Consider the following 19,340-nt stretch of genomic DNA (forward strand, 5'->3'; position numbering starts at 1 on the left):
CGTCCTCAGTAGTGGAGGTTTCACTTTAGTGTCAGATGAATTACGGTGTTCAGCGGAGTGAGACGGGGGAGGAGGTGGCGATGAGGAGCACATTGAGACACGTGTGGTGGGCAGTTCGTCATTTACGTGAGACTGGACGGGTGGACAGGTTCGATAGTCCAGACGCCGTGTTTCAGCCCCACACTGGGCGTATGTGACGCTTTCGCTTTGAGGGCTGCTGTACAAACCCACACAGCATAAGTGAAGACAGTAGTTTAGTGTCCCGCTCAGTGTCAGGGTTTCTAATGCTGGTCTGAGGTGGAAACATCAGCTTGCCTCTCTAAAGCTGCCCTCACATCCATTCATTCATTCATTCATTCATTCATTCATTCTCACCCACTCCGTGGTTGGTCCTGTCGGTGTACAGTAGCTGATTTAATGCGTGCTGGAATCTGGTGAGCTACGTGACAGCACACGATGCAGTGTGAGGGTCATATAAACAGTATTTGTTAGGTTATGAGGTGCAGACGTGTTTCTCTTGCAATTTAAACATTTAAACAAAGTGTAGATTTCCTCTGTGCTTCAGTACAAATCTGAGGTAGTTGTACTTCCATTTTATGTGACTTCATTCTTTTACTCGTAGAGGCTTTACACTTTAGTTGTAATACTTTACAGAATACTGTACTTTTTACAGCTTCAGTTAGTAGTAACTTTTGAGTGAAAGCCACGTGTCTCCCGGTGTGCTGATTTGAGTGTGTGTGTGTGTGACAGACTGATGAATGAGGTGTGCCTTCAGCGGTAAAATGCAATGCAAACATGAAGTATATTAAGCCTAAGTAAATGTAACTGATCATAGTTTTACTGAAGTACGTAAGTGAATGCAGCACTTTCACTTGGTTTAAGTTGGCTGTTATGATTATTGGTTAATATTTCAAAAATGAAATGCTGATCTTGTCGTCACAACACACACTGGAGATGCAACAATTAATCCGTTGATCAGTTAGTTGTCTTCTAACTTAAAAGTCTGCTTTTTTGATGATCAGCTAGTCATTTGTAGTAATTCTCTAAGATAAATTCTCTTATTTCAGCTTCTGAATGAGTGAGTGTTTTTCCAGTTTCTTCACTCCTCTGTTTGACTCGTTACTGACTCGTGTCTGTAATCCTGTGCTGATGTTAGGCCTCTTGGCTCTTTTGTTTATCACTTCATTTGGTTGCTTTTTCAGCCTTTGTTAAGTGTAATTATTCTCTCTGCGTTTTGTGCAGTTATGGCCGCCGTCTCTCTGTCCACCTCCCTGCTCTCGTGTTCTGAGTGTAATTCATTTGCCAAAAAAAGACATAACGCACAAATTAAGGCTGAATTTGTCTGATTGCATTTCATTCCCTTTCAAGTTCCTTTACAAATTACAATTTATATTGCAATAATATTGCAAATTTGTGTGTTTGAAAATCTGATATTGTGGAGTATTTTAACACGTTTACTTAAGTAAAGGATGTGGATTCAAACTCCTCCTTTTAAATTCCTTTGCTTTCTGGAACAGTTCAGATGCTGAAACAGCAACACAAGAGTCTGATTTCCAGGATGTTTCAACAGCTTCTGAAATACAAAATACTAGTTTCAGGGACAAGAGTCAACTTAAATCATCCTTTCAGCAAATGTCACTCCAACTTTCTGTTGAAGTGGCCCTGTTAGTCCAGTAATGACATTTAGTACTGAATTTAAAACCTTCTAAGTGCCTGCCTTTTGTAAAGAATAAGTAATACACTCATTATGACTTTGAAATGCTGACATACAAGACGAGTGAGAAGATCAGTTTATTTTTGTACATTACAGTGGATAAACTCATATTATATCTTTAGGTAAACCACATCAGCATTAAGCTGCACTCATTAGAAATGTTAAGTCACCTTTAGTCTTCATTTTGTCCTTATCTGCTGGTATAAATAAAAATTCAAGATAACATCTTTCCAAGTAAGTTAAAGCAACATGGCAGGGGCTTGAGCCCTCATTAATATTTAGCAGGAAGTGCAACAGTGCGTTCAGCGACAAGAAAATGGATTCTTTCACTGGTCGAGAGGAAGCAGTAGAAAAGAGAAGAGTAAAAAAAGCCTCCTATAGCAGTTAAATCTTGGGACGGATGCGCCTGCCAGGTGCTTTGTGCTGAACCGGAGTTTGAGAATTCCACGTATACTGTAGGACTTGACAAAGCGGGCTCAGCTGGAGTTTAGCAGTGTGGTCTGGCCATGTCACCAACAACACCTTAATGACAGCCCACGCTTCACGCCACAACGCTCGCAAGAGCTGTGGTGTCACAAGACTGTCTGGCAAAACGGGGGGATCCTTCAGTTCATCAGTAACTGTCAAACTGAAAATCACCCACTTTACTTGTTTTTCACTAACAATTAAAGCTTTCAGGTGAATGTAATGCAGTGAAAATGTGCGACATTTGCCTCTGAAAAGCTGCATAAAATGGGAATAATCACATGCCTCAAATTTGTACTAAAGTACAGTGTTATAGTAAATAATTTACACTGAATTGCTGTTATTTGGCCAAAGTGCTGCTACCTGTGCAGTTTGTTTGTTAGTTTGTATGCAAAGCAGAGTGTGTATCACCTGGTGTTGGTGTTCTGCTGGCTGCAAATTAATGAAACTGTGTGTGTGTGTGTGTGTGTGTTGCGGTGCTGGAGCTCACAGTAATTAAAGGCATCCATCAGGTTATGACAGCGGTGTCAGGAAGCATGGCATCGTGGGAACCCAGAGTGCGATTAGGGTAACCATGACAACATCAATCAAACACAGAGAAGGTTCCTCTTGTTTCCTGGTGTGCTGTGATTCACTGACAAACTATGTGTGGGGAGCACTGAGACTCAGAGCTTCCAAGGTAGTCAAGTCACTACTTTTCCTTCCCTCTGACTGTCTGTGATGATGGTACTTCAGTTTTTTTTGCACACTTGTGTGTGAAAGACTGAATAAAGACATAACACACAGTGATTTATGCTACGCGCTTGTTGAGGCCAACATGGAGTTTTAGTTGGGTGAGGTTGGCCACGTGCTGACAGGAATGTGGTTGAGTATTTCATACTGTGTTGTCTTTCTAGTGACGCCTGCTGCATGTGGCACAGACTGTCTGTAGGAGGACGCGGAAAACACTGGTATGTATTAGAGAGTTTAATTAATTACAGCGTTTACAGCAAGTGATGTGACAAAATGGCAGATTATGAAACACGTCCCTCTGAGCAGCTTGGAAATGTGAAAATGTAATCAGATCTGAATAATGATAATGAATTTGAGTGGCACAGGTAGTTCACTTTATTTCTGCGGCATTTCTTCTGCAAAATGCTGTAAAACAACATAAGAAATCAGTCTGCAAACTGTTACTCAGAAGGAAATAAAAGATCGGAATTTGTGTGCTGCCTCTGGTTTTCACGGCAGTCACAAGGAAGTGAATGGGAGGAAATTTTCTGTGGGAAGGAAGGAGGATTCTCTGAAAGACGAGGACAGAAATCCAATCATGTTGTCAGATTTGTTGGTTGCAGTTTGGTTGTGTTTTCTCTATTGGACAACCAAATGATAGCAGCAGTGTTTCGGCTTGTGTTAGCTCGTTTACTACAAAGCATGTTAACTCACTGTAACAAGCTGAACACGATGAATGGGTTTTTCTAGAGCTGGTCACTGCTTTCCCTTCATGTCAGCACAATATTAAACCTGTAATAATATTAAACAGCCATCTGTGGAGTTGTTTTTTTGCCAGAGTTGCTTTTTGTCTGTCTTGTTCTGGCAGTGTGCAGTAGGTGTGTGTGTTGGTGCAAGACAAATTAATTTAAGTATTCAGGTTTTTTTCCTCTTCTTCATGCATCTCCTTTCTTTGTTAGGCAGCAAGCCCATCATAAAACCCCTCTTATTATTTATAATACAGTGGCTGCCTGGACGTCATCCTGTTGCATATTTGATCCTTTCAGGAAATTCGTGGTTAGACATGATTTATGGCCCGTGCATTTGAGTATTATGTGACTTGTTAGACATCTTTTTTTTTTTCAATGAGTTCTGTGTTGAAAAACATCACTGATCACCTCATGATTGCTATCTCAGGTGATGAAAGTGTCTCTTGTCAGCAGAACATAAACACAGTTGTTCATTTGACTGAAGTAGGAAACATGACATTTAGTCATTTCTTCACTTTTGCTTTTGTAGTCGAGATTGTTTTGGGCTCACACCCAAATACTGTACCGCCTCTCAGCCAGCCAAGTGGGTGTGACTTCGAAACACATCCTGGAATAGATTATTGCTTAATATTCTTAAACGAAAAGTGCATTGCTGAAATCGTTTCCCATAAACTGAGTTGCAACACATTTTATGAATGGGAAAGTTTTGATGACCATTTTTAGTGTGACTTAAAAATACAAAAAAATGTGCTCCTGAATTTGCTCTAACTTGTGTAATATCACACACCCACTGTTGGACAAGACGTGTGTAGATGGAAGCCCCGTGTTTCCATAAATGTTTTTCTAAGACATCCAGGTCCATTTCTGAGATTGCAGTCCTGAGATTTTCTCTCCAACAGTTTTATTATCTTTTCCAGTGAATGTGTATTTTGGAAAGAACCGGACGTCTGGATGTGCCAGCCGTCGCCATCAGAGTAGGCAAAGTACTCATAAAAGATTTGATGCTATGTGCAGTTGGGTGGAAAAAAATTGTACATCCATCAGCCTCAGCAAATAGTCAAAATTAATGGGGGAAAACACAGGTATACTGGATTGTGCAACACAATATTATGCATTCCTGCTACTTTGGTTTTCCCTCCAAATGTTAAAGATTCTGGAAAAACGACCTTATGTGTGCCCTCGTTTACCTTTGTACCTCACGTTTGCTGTGAGCTGCTTCCTCCACGTACTCTAATGACGCATGCCAGGTTTCAGCACATGTCACAGGCCTACTGCCACACATCCGAAACCTTTGCACTTTATGGCCATAAGTTTGTGCACAGGAATAAATTTATACTTTAGACGTTAGAGACACCAGTTTGGGGAGGTCTTTCTCCCACCTCTACTTGACACAAAGCCAGATCCATAAAGAAATCGTTTGGTGTTGGAGAACTTTTTGCGGCCTGCACACAGCGCTGACCTCAGTCCCATCCAACACCTTTGGGATTTATGCAGTGCAAAACCTCACTGATCATTGCATCTTCCAAACCCTGGCAGAAAGCATATCCTGAAGAGCAGAACTTGTTGTTGCAGCTCATCAACACTCCATGTGTTTTGAATTGAAAAGTTTGACAACCACACGTGGGTGTAATGTTAGGTTGTTCGCATGCTTCGCACAGGTGTCTGCATACTTGTGGCCACGTGATGTGTCTCTGTTACCCTGCCAGTTTACTGTAAAAGTATCCTCTGGGCTTTTCCTTACAGTTAGGCGCTTCATGCTCATTAAATAAAACGCCGCCTGAGATGAGAGACAGCTCAGAAAACATTTGACTTTGTGTCTTTGGCAGAAGCTGATACACTCAAGAATGTGCTTAAGAAAAACTCCTCCCTCACTCATGTGCTTACTTTGCCCTCTCTGCACTCTGTGTGCTGCTGCTGCTGCTGCGTCACTGCTTTAATTTCACTTCTGTGCTGAATGCAGTTTTTGGTTGCTCCCTCCACCTCCCCAGGATCCACCTGTCGGCTCTGGTTTCACAGTACCTGAAAGGAGGTTGTGAGTGAAGCCAGTGAAGAAGTATGTTTGCACAGGGGACACGTGTGAAAGTTCCTCTGGATCCCAGAGTCCGCTCGATTAAAAACCCTGCAAGTCTGTGAGCGTCCATACATCAATAAAACCAGACTTTGTTTTCCTCGCCAGGTGCTGCGTAATCTTTATGTAAATGTCATGTGAAAAGACGGTGTCAAATGAAGTGTAGCATCGGATAGAAGTTCCAGATTATGTGTGTGAGTGTGTTTGAGGGTGAATCTGGAGTGACACATTCTGTTTTTAATCAAAGTCTTTAGCGAAACGTTCTCCATATAAACATGGAACAAACAAAACTTTCAACAGCAATTTTCACCAGCAAGTGAACTTCAGACCACACTTAATGTTTACAGAATAAAATGTTTTTTTCCCTTTTCTCACTTTTCCCGGATTCATGCAGGGACCATTAAACAAAGTGAAGGCACAATCTGCCAGCCTAAAGGGCAGAACAATTATATAATGCATTACATAAAACATCTCAAGGGGTAGACTTTATCACAGCAATGCTTTAATTACTACAGAAGGGAACAAATATTTGTAAGGGTCTATTTATAAACCTGGTTCATGTCCTGACCTTCAGTCCTTCAAAGACACACACACACACACACAGACAGGCACACACACACACACACACACACACACACACACGCATACGCACACTGCTGTGCTGTTGTGGAATCTCTTGAGAAAAACGGACTGAGAAAACTTTTAATAACTTTTAATTTAATTAATGTAATATGAATTCTGATGGATGAATAGAAACCTGATGCAGGTGATTAGATGACAAGCTGTTTCTCAGCTTTGTGGCGCCATCTTATGGCTGTCCTTCAGACATGCATGCACGCACACACACACATACACATGCATACACCCTCAACACATCACATGTACAGAGAATGGAAGAAAAGTAATTTCATTGCAAGGAAATCACAAAAAAAAAAAATCTTTTTGTTATCAGATGCAGCTCAATCACTTCACCTTTTAATTTCGCTGGCTTTTCATCTTAAGCTCGTAAGAAATCAGTTTCCAATCTGTAAACAGGCTGGTGAACAGCAGGCAGAAATATGCAAAAGAATAAACTCAGTTTATCTGCAAAATGGAACAGATTTTAGTATGTGTATTTCAAATTCCCTTTTGGCTGTAATGCTGTTACAATATGGGATGATGGAAGTGAAATATGTCTGTTTTGACCACATGCACAAGATGAGAAACAACACACACAAACAATTCCATATGACATGACAGTGCAGGAAAACAGACGAAAGAGAAATCGATTCAAACAGGCAGTGAGAGACAGATGAATGGAGATAATTAACGAGGTTCTCGATTTCGGGGACATCTCCAGCAGCCAGGTTGCAACAGTGTCAGCAGAGACTGTGGCACGGCTGCTAGCGACTGACAACGCCAGTATTTGAAATTAAGTACATGAGAATTTAACGGGTGTGAATCTGCTTCAATGTTGTGATAATTTTGAAAACCTTTCTTTCTTTCTTTCTACAGATTCAGAGGCTCTCACTGTGAAGTTTCCGTCTGAAGACCCGTGGCTCATGATGGAAACAGCCGTTACCTGAGTGTGGAAAATCCTGGTGGGGCAGGGCTCAGGCTCAGCCTGTCAGGCCACACCTGGGCTGATGAGAGGCCTGGATCAGGCCCTGCTCAGCCTCTGTCTTTGTTTGCTGCAGCACGTTGTCCTGCATGCTGCCCTCTCCAGCTGACTGCACAGGATGCTTTGTCTGAGTGAGTTAGTTCTAAAATATTTGTCATTGTCATTCTTCTGTTTTCATTTCAGCCATTAAATCATGTGTAAGCCAACTGCTTAAATGAAAAAGTAATAAACTGTTGAGTGGCTCTCGTCTCTGGTCTTCGTGCTTTTACTGGTGTGCCAATGCAGACGCTCTTCAAATAACACAACTACAACACAGCCAGCTTTTCACACTGTGCTTCTGTCCCCTACGAGAGTGAGGGACAACATCAGATGAAGATAACCAGAAGGTGAATCTGTGATCTGAGTGTTCTTCATGTATTTGCAAATCTCAAATTGAGGGCTCTTGTGAAAGACTCAAATCATTTTAGTCCAAATTTGTAGTCTAAAAATGTTTGACTTTTCTTGTTGACTGTCTGAATCTGGTGACATATTACTGTAAGATTACTCACTGAAAGTGTGTGTTCCTTCACCTTTTTGACTTTCAAGATACACGCCTGCATGTGTAGCCGTGACATTTGAGTTCCTGTATGCGGCACTTTTCTCCCCCCCCGTGCAGCGACACCAGCTGTCACTGATAAGACTGCTTTAAATTTCATTACTACTGTTATTAAAATAAAATAAAAAACTTGTGTGTCATGTATTTACACACCAGAAATAAAAACATGTTTACACCCATGTGTAAGCTGGTAAAAGCAACAAAAACAGAGATGATATGTGTCTAACACAGTGAACTGAGGACACCAGCGTCACTCATAACCCAAATGAGTGTTATTTCCTGTTCTTCCCTCTCATTTTGATTTATTTACTGTGTCCGTTTCTACTCGGTACAAACACATTAAAGGCCCAGTTTCTGGTTGCTTACGCTGCATCCCACACCTCATTTTTATCATTTCCTCCTCCTTCCTTCCCATCATAATATCTTATCCAACACAGCAAGCTAATTGGGTTAGTAAATATAAAACTTCTGCTGTACAGATTATTCAAATGAAAACAAAATGTATGAAATAAAAGATAAATATACTGCATTCCCACATACCACACTCGGGTTTTCTGAAATAAACGGATCATAGACAATAAATGAAAAAGGTTTCATAACATTGCTACATTTATTTTGACGTATGAATGTAAATATTATAATCAAACATAGGGAGGTCACTTAATGCCAGAAGAAAAGCTCGTCCTTGGACAGCCAAGTTGAAAAAGGAGGCAAAAGAGGCACATATTTCAACATGATCAAGATGTTTTAATGTGTCTGAATAAAGAAATCCATAATCCACCAGCGGCCAGCAGAACTGACTCTGCACAACATATGAAAAATGAAGGGTTCGGGGGATTGGACAGATGATGGAGTGCAGGTCAGCTGATATTATCGTCACTATAACACAGCAGGGATCTGGTTGCCATGGAGTGAACTGTGTATAGGTGGGGGGATGAGGAGTTACAACCACATGAGTTGGTTTGCTGGTATCAAGGGCAAAAATTTCTTTGTGCAGCCGCACGTTCCCTTCACTTATTTGGGAACTAAAAGATCTGCCAAACTGATTTTTAGGATTACAGCTCAGCTCAGTTAAGGTTGTGCTGTGGGCAACATGGGGTCTCAAGGGAGTACATGAATGCTTATGTACTGGTATGTGTGGATGTGGTTGTTACAAGGGCCTGGTTTGGTGCCGTGGGAGCCTTTCTGCAGCTTGTAGAACCGGAACAGGACAAAGGCTTCTCTGCGGAGCTGCACTGACACCTCCAAACGCTCTGTGTCAAAAGCAAAGGAATCACAGCGTGAATATGCACATGTGAAACACGTTTAAATGTTTGAGACCACCCTGCCACCTCAAGATGGCGCTCCATGTCCTCGTATGACGAAGACAAGGCGCGTGCGCGCACACGCGTGCGTGAGTGTGTGCGAGAGAGAGAGAGGGGGAGCTGCTGTCTGGCTGCTCTCCGGTGGTGTAGCCTCCCCGTCGCTGCAGTGCTTCGCTGCTCTCCTCTTCTCTCTCCTTTCTTTCTTGCTTTCGTACCCAGCGCCGCGCCTCTTCCTCCTCCGTCTCTTCCACATCCTTCTCCTCATCCCTGCGGATGCCTCAGCCTTGCAACTCCGGCCCGGCATACCGGCAAATGTTCGCTCCATCCCCGGCAACTCTGGACGCAGGACGCAGCCAAAAGACGCACCGCTCTGTTCTGATCTGATCTAAGCACGCTGCGGATTGACTTGAAAGAGAGGCGGACCAGGGGCTCAAGGGAACCAAGGGGAAGCCGGGCGCTGACAGTGGCCAGGATCTCATTTCGGTAAGTCATCGCGTTATTTCCCCTGCTCTTGACTTGATCGGGCAGGAAAGGGAAGGTGACAGGTCTTCAAAACGCCCGTCTTTCCAGTGCACAGAGTGGGACATGGTCTTACAATTTGGAGATGCGCAGGAAATCTGAACATGACTTGTGGACCATGCATGGTGGGTGGTTTTGGGAAACTGCTGGTTCGAAAGCGGTGCACTGCTTTTGATTACAAGCCTGCTGCGAAGCTTCCCCGAGAAACCAGCGTCTGACTGTGCTCCGATCACCCAACACACAGCAGATATTTGGCCCCAGCTGACTGCTGACCCAAATTCACCATTGGTTCAGGGTAAAAGTGCTCTAAAGGTGTGAAAAGCACCCTGGAAGCAGAAAGGCGTGCGCTTGCTCTTCCCTGCCATATGGTCATTATTTAGTTCTGACAGCTCAATCCACAACCAGGAGTCTGTTGTGTTGTCTGTGTGTTTAGGCATATGAGCACATGATGTTATGGTACAGTAAGATGTGTGATTTACCGCTGGGTCTCAGTATGTTGCCTATAAATGTCACTGTCTGCTGGTACTCGCTGAAGTTTTCTGGCACAGGGATAAGAGTATGGGTGAGAATCCATACCTTTCCCACAGCTGTGCTTGTGCTTTCATCAGTGGACATTTACAGGAGTGGGTTTGTGTCAAGGGCACATAATATATCCAGCAGATGATGTGGAGGAGAAGAGGAGGGGGGAGAACGTGGGGGAGGAGGGGAGGCGCTGTGCTGCTGTCAGGCACCGTGGCTCCATGTTGAGCCTCCTGCATGTCAGCACTTGGGCAGGTGCATGATGGGCAGCTGTATAGAGAAGGAGTGCATGATCAGGTCTGCATCACATTAAACCCTTTTGTCTCGGGGTGCACGTTGCTTCAATAAAACTTTGAGATTTGCAGGTTTGCAGGCAGCCAGGTAACAAGGAGGCTACAATCCCCTCTAATTCAAACTGACCTCTGGTGCTGGGATAAGAGGATATAGATTTCTCTCCCTCCCGTGTCTCCCACAGACAGCCTGTTTCAGCCTGCGTGTTCTTCGCTTTTTCCTGGACTTTAAGTGATGACAGTACAACAGTCTCCTTGACCGTGAGCCACATATCTTCAGGAGCTTCAGTAGATTTATTTTATTGTTGAAGGATAAGCAGCATTACAAAAGACCTATCACTGTGGGAACTGTGTCTCCCTCACACATACACACACTCCAGCTCCTCTGCTGAATTTCCTAAAGATTAGCTTCTTTTATGTCCAGTGAATGTCTCCAGCGGGCATGAAAAGCCTCGTCCTTCATCGCGGACACAGATTAAGCTAATTCACACAGCAGCACAGGCCCAATGCCTAATCATTATGCTGCGCCGGGCAGAACAGAACAGTCTTTATATTGTGATGGCTGAGAGAGAGTGAGGGAGGGCGCAAAGGGGTGAAGCTAGCCGCCGGTGCCTATTGATCGGACGGAGGGGCCACTGGCAGGCGTCCACAGGATGGAGTGCTGACGACAGTCCAAAGAGCTGTCCAGCAGTTTCCTCATAGAGTAATGCTGAGGAAGGGAGGGAAGAGTTTAATTTATAGTTATCGTCCCTGTGGCAAAGCAGAGGCAGGGAGGATTCGGAAATACTGGAAGCACTCTGACTTGAATTTTCTTTCAGGTGAGAGCGAGGTGTGGTTTTGTGTGTCAATAGTGACCTAATATCGTTCTCTGCCTGTCAAACTTTGCCATTCAGGTTTTAGTATACGAGAGATATGTGACACAGCGTGCTGCACCTAAGGCCAATTCCTGACATGTGAAATGAGCAAAGATTGAGATCAAGAGAGGCTGGAACTCCCCTCTTAAATGTCTTCTTTGAAGTTTTTGTGTTTGGCTTGTCGCATGCTTGCCTTCAAAATCATCTTTCTGGGCGGCTCCTCCAGAGTGTATGGTAATGCTTTAATATAGTAACAAGTAGCTGTGGTGCACTATACAGACAAAAGTATTGGGACACCTGATCATTACACTGCATTGTAAATACACAACATGGCATCAATATGGAATTGGTCCCACCTTTGCAGCTCTAACAGCTTCCACTCTTCTGTGAAGGCTTTCCACAACATGTTGGAGTGTTTCTGTGGGAATTTGTGCCCATTCATGCAGTAGAGCTTTTGTGAGGTCACACACTGATGTTGGACCAAAAGGCCTGGCTCACAATCTCCGTTCCAGTTCATCCCAAAGGTGTTGGATGGGGTTGAGGTCAGGGCTCTGTGTGGGCCAGTCAAGTTCTTCCACACCAAACTCATCCAACCATGTCTTTATGGAGCTTTGCTTTGTGCACTGGGGCACAGTCATGCTGGAATAGAAAAGGGCCTTCAACAAACTGTTGCCACAAAGTTGGAAGCATAGCATTGTCCAAAATGTCTTGGTGTGCTGAAGCATTAAGATTTGCCTTCACTGAAAGTAAGAGGCCAAGACCAACCCCTGAGCCCCAAAACCCCTATCCAAATACTTTTGTCTATGTAGTGTATATGGACATTGAGAGTTGTAAAATTTTCGTATCAGAAATTAAGTTTGATTATCTGATTTCATTTTTGTCCCTATAGTTAATAACAAGCCACACAGTCTTTCAGTGGTTTGAGATCTTACGTGTTCCTGGAATTTTCATAATTCATGTGACATGTAAGACAAAGCAGAGAGCAGGGAGACTGTCCTGCACCAGCAGTACCTGGAGCACCTGTAAATGAGCAAGCCACTCAAGTTCTGCCAGGTCCAGGGCTTCTGTTCTGCAATTAAACCTGACCTTTGACCACAGGATCAAAGCAGACAAGCCCTTAAAGTTCTTCCCACAACGTCTCAGTTTGCATTTATTACTTTAACACAGATGCCTTAAACAAGTGAGAGTGCAGTATGTCCTCCCGGTGGTGTATTGTTTTCTTTTGTGTTTATGAACCTAAATATTAGATTAGACAACTGTTGAAAATGTGCAAATGGCTTTCCTCCAGAGGAGCTGCAAGGCCTGGTGGCAAACATGGTACCTCTTTGAGGTGTGACACAAGCCCAGAGGCAACATCTGATGCCGCTCATTTGTCAACATGAGGTGAAAAGAGAAAGCTACTGTTGTATTGACTCGACTGTGTATGTTTTATTAGCCGGCTTGTCATTGGCTGATATGACATTAAGCCTTTCTGCTTGAAGACACAAAAATAGCTGTTTTCTTTGATGGGGGAGTATTCGTGTCCTTTCTATTTATGACTACTAAACGACTTAAAGAAGAACAAAGCTGAAGTGTACCACATGAAAAACAGTATGAAGAGCCTGATGATGATGATGTCCTTTAGCTTTGTTATCTGCTGCATGTTGCTCGTGTTTTCTACGTGTTCACCAAGTGTGACGCGAGCCTCAGAGCCTCAGGCGGCTGGCTGACATTTGATCCATACTCGCCACTCGTGATGATTGCATATTCATGGACATGGGGGAGGTGCTAATTGACAGCCTCAGTGTGCTCATCAATCGGCTGACTTGATGTTTTATGTTAGTGACTACATGCTTATGAGCTTGTTTAATGACATAAAAACACTGATGTGCCACTGCTAATGGACAATTTTACAGTATCGCCATTAGTGTGGAATTGTTACAAGATTACATACATGTTGTGCACCATTACACCTGTAATATCACTCTTCTTTTCCTCGGGGGTGCTGTGCAATGCACCCAACACAGCCATCTTATGGCCGTATGTCCAGGTAATGTTAAGTGTGTTCCTAATCATTTCTTTCTTTACCAGTCAGAGTGAGACTGACCTGGTTGGACATTTCATATTTTATACTCTGCGGCTTTAAAGAGAAAGGCTGGGCCGCCAAAGTATTAAGGAATAATAATTTTATTTTACAAACTGTTTACACACATTTATCTGGCACTTTGAACTTTAGGGCATCCACACCCACATTTCACTTCTATTTAAAGGTATACTATACAGGTTTTCACTAAAAGACAATGTATAGTCTTATAAAAAAATAATCCCTCTCAATCCTCACTTATAATCCACTGCAAGTGTCTTGTGGTGTGTGTATCTGCAGAGACCTCTGCCTGTATTTTCTTATCATTTTGCTGCATGTGGGATATGTCTAGGGGATCAATGATTCTGGAAGAAGATTTTTCTTTCCCACTTGTCAGCTTGACTTAATGCAAACCAACAAACCTTGCAAAGAATGCTTTGAGCTTGTGAGAATAGAAAAGAAGGTGCGGTTTAAGAAGCTGACTGTGATTTGGAGGTGTTGACTGACTACCAACAGCTAGCTTAGCCCTGGTCCCTGTACATTGGCACCCCACAAGTCCTCACAGTGAAGGTGTGGTTCACACAGGGTTCACACAATCTTCTCATCTGAACAAACTTTTTCATTTTTCTGAATGCACCCTCATTATTTGCCAAACTTTAGCAAGCCGCCTATGACTATCTGAGCCTAGTTGCACCACTCAATGAGCTGATCATACAGTATTTTGTGCCTAAGTGTGACACTACAGTGCATTTTTTTCCACATCAGTTGGCATGCCCGATTGAGCATGATTTAGGTGGCTCTTCACCACACACTCAGCATGTTGAGGGTTTTAAAGGAACCAGTTCTTCAACCAAAAGGCCAGGCATCAAGGCCCCATTTTATCATTGGACAGTCCTTGAGCAGGATGCAGAATCCCTCACAGCTCGAAGGATGTTGGTTTTTCAGCCACCCTATGGTATCTGCGAGAAATGGGAAACAAATTTCCCTGTGCAGGGCTCAGCTCAAGAAAAATACAGTTTAATAGCAGGAAAGTGGACACCAAGGGGAACAGCACTTAGAGTGATTCACAAAGAACCTTTGAAGGTAGTACAGACAGGCTTTCTGCTGATATGATGTGACCTTTTTCATGCTTCCTACCACTATTAGTGCTTCCTCACCATCTGCTGACCTTCACATTAAAAGCCAGAAAAGACGGAGGTGAAAGGAGTTCACAGTGTCATCACATTACTGCAGTTGTTTGAACCTGCACATGGTCACTTTACATTTTAGTGGCTCCGACTGGTGAATGAGGTAAATTTTGGCAAATTTGTAGGGGAACGTACAAAGACTTGGAAGTAGGCTGTGCTTTTTCTCTTGCTTTGGGAGACAGCTGTAAAAACTGAAGGTGATGTTGACAATTCCCATATCATCTGTCATGTAGTTTCATTCCATCATCTACAGAAGTAGGGTCACGTTCAGGCAGCAGTTAGGGGTTTTATTCTTCTCAAGTGTCCTGGATCTTCTTATTAGTGATGCGTCACACTCTGTTTTTCACTGTGAACCAAAGAAAAGACAGAAAACAAGAAAAGTTGTCCGGCTTTAACAATGCTTTGGATTCATGGCTCGATTTCAACTGCTGCCACATGCAGTAAAGTATATGGCCCCCTTAGTCCTGAAAGAAGGTAAAAGGTAAAACCATTCACCAATTGCTGTGTAGTGCATATCGAAGTGATTAATGAAAGCAGGAGTCTGAGGAGCACAGCAGGAAGAAGACAGGGAAAGAGAGAGAGGAGGTAGCGATGTGTCAGTGTTGGAATGAGTCCAGTATAGCAGCAGTATGTGTGTGAGACAGACAGACAGACAGAGAGGGCTGTGTGGATGCATGCTAGTGTGTTTCTGCTGCCGTTTCTCCTCCCATCTTCTAATGAGCTCACTGCAGATGGGACTCCCTCTGTCAGCCTGCCTCCTCCTCCTCCTCCTCCTCCTCCACCCACTCCATTATCCACCCTTCGTTCCCTTCAGTCTTTAGAGCAAGGGAAAACAAAGAAAGGAAGAAGGAGAAGGAAGTGAAAGGAAACGAGTGATGTGATCTTGAAAAGGAGAAGACGGGATTCACAGGGAGGGGTAGACGGTGAGAAAGATGGAGGGAGATGGGGTGGAAAATGAAGAGCAAGTGACAGAGCTTTTTTTTGTGTGTGAGGGGGTAAGGTTGGCTTATGAGCAGTAGTAGAAGAAGAAGCAGTGAGGCTGAGTGGGAGAATCATCAAGAGTAAGAAGCGACAGAAAGGTGTGAAGAAAAACCACAGAATAGCACCACGCTATATTTTCTACTGTTAAAGATGAAAAGGATGAATATTCAAACCCAGCAGTACTGTGTGTATTTTGTACAGGCCCTACAGTGAGAGCAGTATGCCTGTGGCTTCTTAGCCATGACATCACCTGCCACAATGGACTTGCTAAGCTGAATTAATAATTGGCTCAGCTTAGCCAGGTCCGCCTGACTTAATTGAGCATCACGGAGAAGTCGTAGCCGCGGCACAGATCACCCTGATTTCCCTGGGTGAAGATGAAGCCTGGAGTCGGTTTGTGCACGAATGTGGAAGCATTCATGTTTGTTCATCCATTGGTGTGTACGTGTGCAGTTGTGACCTTTATTACATGTAATGGGATTCATCATCAGAATTCACATGCCCACAGGCTGCAGAGTCTAAGTGCAAGTGTCCTTTTAAGTGTGTGTGACTGCTTGGAATACATTGTGTTTTGGCATCCGGTTCTTTGACATCTTGCTAATGGTGATGTCTGCATTACTGCTTCACCACCTACCTGTTCTGCCGTGCTGCCGTTCACTGTTAATAGCCAAAACCTTGAAATGTTTTGTGGTTGAGGTTGAGAAAAAGTGAGTGTGGAAGTGAAAGTGCGTGAGAGAGAGAGAGAGAGAGAGAGAGAGAGAGAGAGAGAGAGAGAGAGAGAAAGGTTTGGCATAATGACATGTTACGTGACAGGAAGGTATGTTGTTGCTGGTTTCATCTGTAGTATCTTTGCACAGCAACATACTATTATCTTTGTGGCTGATCAAGTGGGAAATAACATGTTTGGGAGGATATGAACACCTGAGCCTGAATGTGAGTGTGGGCAGCTTTGTGTTTGTTCTTTTAACATACACATCGTTGCTCTTCTCTGTCTACACAAGGACTCACAGCGTCACTGATGTTAAGAACCTGAAATAAGGTTCAGAAGGTTCAGAAACAATCAACTTTTTGATGTTGCTTGTTTTAATTAACTAGCTGACTGAGCTAACATTAGCCTCAGCTGCAACACTGAATGTCTTTTGTGAGTATTTATCCATTCTTTCCATGAAGAAAGCTGTTATTGTTGTTGTTAGGATGGTTTTTAGCCACCCACTGGCAATCCCATGATGACTTGTTTGAGTATGTCGACCAATCAGAGTTTGTGGAGCATGTCACCGTTATTCTTCCAAAATAAATGGGTCCATATATAAAATATGATGTATACTTTCCAAACTCATTTAGCCTTTTTTTACTTTTCACTCATTCACAAGATCTTGGATAATTTTTGATCCTCAACCAGGACACACACTCACACAAACACACAAACACATCTTGAAAGCTCGAGGCCAACCAAGTGGTATAAATCCCAAAGCCGATGGCTGTGGTTGGATCAGCAGACAGCCCATCAGGAGCACACACTGATCGTTATCAGCCCTGTATTGCTGTGACTCCTTCCACTTGTCAATCAAACGCTCCCTCACATCTGCAGAAAAGGATTTGATGGAAATGATGGGAAAGACAGAGAAAAAAAGAGATAGGGATCAGACCAATATGGCCCATTTATGGATCGAGCTGCAGTATTTTATTGCCCTGGTGTATGGGGTTTATGTGTGGCTAGATTTGTGTCCACTTTGATCAACGGAAAAGAAAGGAGAAGGTATAGAGCCAGAGAGGGACTTCAGATCAGCAGCAGCAAAAAGAAGAGGGCGATATGAGAGGAAGACAAGACAGAAGGTGAGAGGCGCTGCAGATGGCACTTCTACATGGCATACTGCGTATGAACAGCCACCTGTAGGACACAGACCACATCGTGCAATGTGTACTGAAGTAGCTGACTGAGGATTTAGCCGCACGTTTTCAGCACGTCTGAAAGAAGACCCGAAGCTGAAATAATGTTTTGACCATGGGACTTTTTATTAAGTTGTTTATTGATGTGTGTTGACACAGGAGAGTTACATCCACAGTTGAGCCTCAGCTCCTGCTGTCCGCATTATTCGATTTCATTTCACAGTCCCTGAGCTAACAAAGGCAGGTTTTCTGTCTAGCTTACATACTGTGATTGTTCAGAGTAAAATACTTTCTGTCCTGATAGTCAGCATTTTGATTTATGCTCACTTCCTCCCGAGGCATCCTTTGTTATGCAGCATGACAACAGAATGTTTTCTTTTAAGATAACAGGTTTCTTCTGTTGGGGGTTTTCACACTGAAGTATAAGTGGAACTCCTATGGACTGTTGTGCTGCAGACAGCAAAAAAAAAGGTTACCTGGGAATGGGGAATGATGAAGATGAAGGTGCATGATTTGTTGTGGGTCATAAATTATATGCATATTATGTACAGCGGGAAGAGGAATTGTTCACGTTAGCTTCTGTAATCGTGCGACTCAGATGTATTAGACGGATGCGGGAAGTTCAGTGGATGATGAGAAAATTAAACGTTTTTCTTATTTTACACCCCTACTTTGAGAAATGCTCCCTCAGTTTTATGATTTGTGTCGTCAATAACAAATCGTTCCTTTAAATTATCAACTGTATTCTTATTTTGCTGCTACGGTTTAGTCATTTTAATCATTAAATTATTTTATAGTCTTCTCAAATCTCTTAATTTGCCCTTTAGCCTTATGTGTTATGAAGGATCAGCAGCATGCATTCTGTAAGAGATGCTAAACACCACAATGTTCTGCTTAACAGCCATAACATATTCATGTATCTGAGTCCAAGGTCAAAATAAAACTGCATGGCTGTTCAATTGGTTCGTAGCCAGATTGCTAAGGGGACAAGAACAATTTATCAGTGTTAATTTGAGGTGACATATTAAAGATTTAAGGGAATAAATTAAGTAATTTGAGGGTAGGGAACCCAGTCACTGCACTGAGCACACTAATTAGTCAGTTGGTTGAATTATGATTTTAAGGGTGCTTTTTATCAAAAGCTCCTGCCTGTATTTTTTTTGTTAAATGCTCACATGCGAACAGGAGAATACTGCTCACCTGAAGCTGGGCAGTCCATGTCTTGCTGAAGGACAGTTAGGTTGATTAGAGCCTCGGTGTTTTGCACGCTCACTCTACCAGACTGCAGTCAAATTCACTCTGAAATCCTGTTTACCCCAGAGGGATTAATATGGTTGGACAAAATTCTGACATTTTTGGCAGCAAAAGGGACGCTTTGTTAGCTTGTTTGGCGTCAGATTACCTCATAAACAGCATTTGATGTTACGTCTTCATTGTCTGTAATGTCTTCCACATGGGTATACAGTGCAGCTCGCAACTGTGGCCGAGATCTAGAGCTGCAAGTGCACGTTAATTTCGCTCATCTGTCTTCTGTGGGTTGCATCTGCTATGTATAATTCATCAAGCAACCCTCTGTTGATATCCGCATATAAATTAACTTAGATATTGTGCAGCTCATGAATTTGTAATGCCGTATGTACACAGTGGCACCACAGTAGGGCCACGGCTCGTGCTTGCGAGAAACGGAGTGAAAAACATTTTGTGTTCAGGAATGTTTTCAATCGTGAAATGTGTAAAGTGGCCCACTGGCTATCCATGAAAAATGTTGGTGGAGCCGAGCCACCCCTCTCTGTTGTGCGTACCAATTATGGCTGGAATCTGCTGGGTCCCTTGGA

At 43.1% G+C, this 19,340-nt stretch overlaps 1 protein-coding gene across 8 annotated transcripts in view; it reads left to right on the plus strand.

The window, feature by feature from the left end:
- ctnnd2a (catenin (cadherin-associated protein), delta 2a) overlaps nt 1–19,340 on the plus strand; it is a 222,589-nt gene that overhangs the window by 1,466 nt on the left and 201,783 nt on the right. For 7 of the 8 annotated variants that reach the window (XR_006841506.1, XR_006841504.1, XR_006841505.1 and 4 more), the window contains exon 2: nt 7,202–9,689. The gene's annotated coding sequence lies outside the window, so the exon portion shown is untranslated. Of the gene's footprint in view, nt 1–3,075; nt 3,130–7,201; nt 9,690–19,340 lie in introns of all 8 variants that reach the window. The other variant, XM_046372046.1, reaches the window with a different exon arrangement.

The sequence above is a fragment of the Scatophagus argus genome, chromosome 18 (assembly GCF_020382885.2).
Source record: "Scatophagus argus isolate fScaArg1 chromosome 18, fScaArg1.pri, whole genome shotgun sequence".
Lineage (NCBI taxonomy): Eukaryota > Metazoa > Chordata > Actinopteri > Scatophagidae > Scatophagus > Scatophagus argus.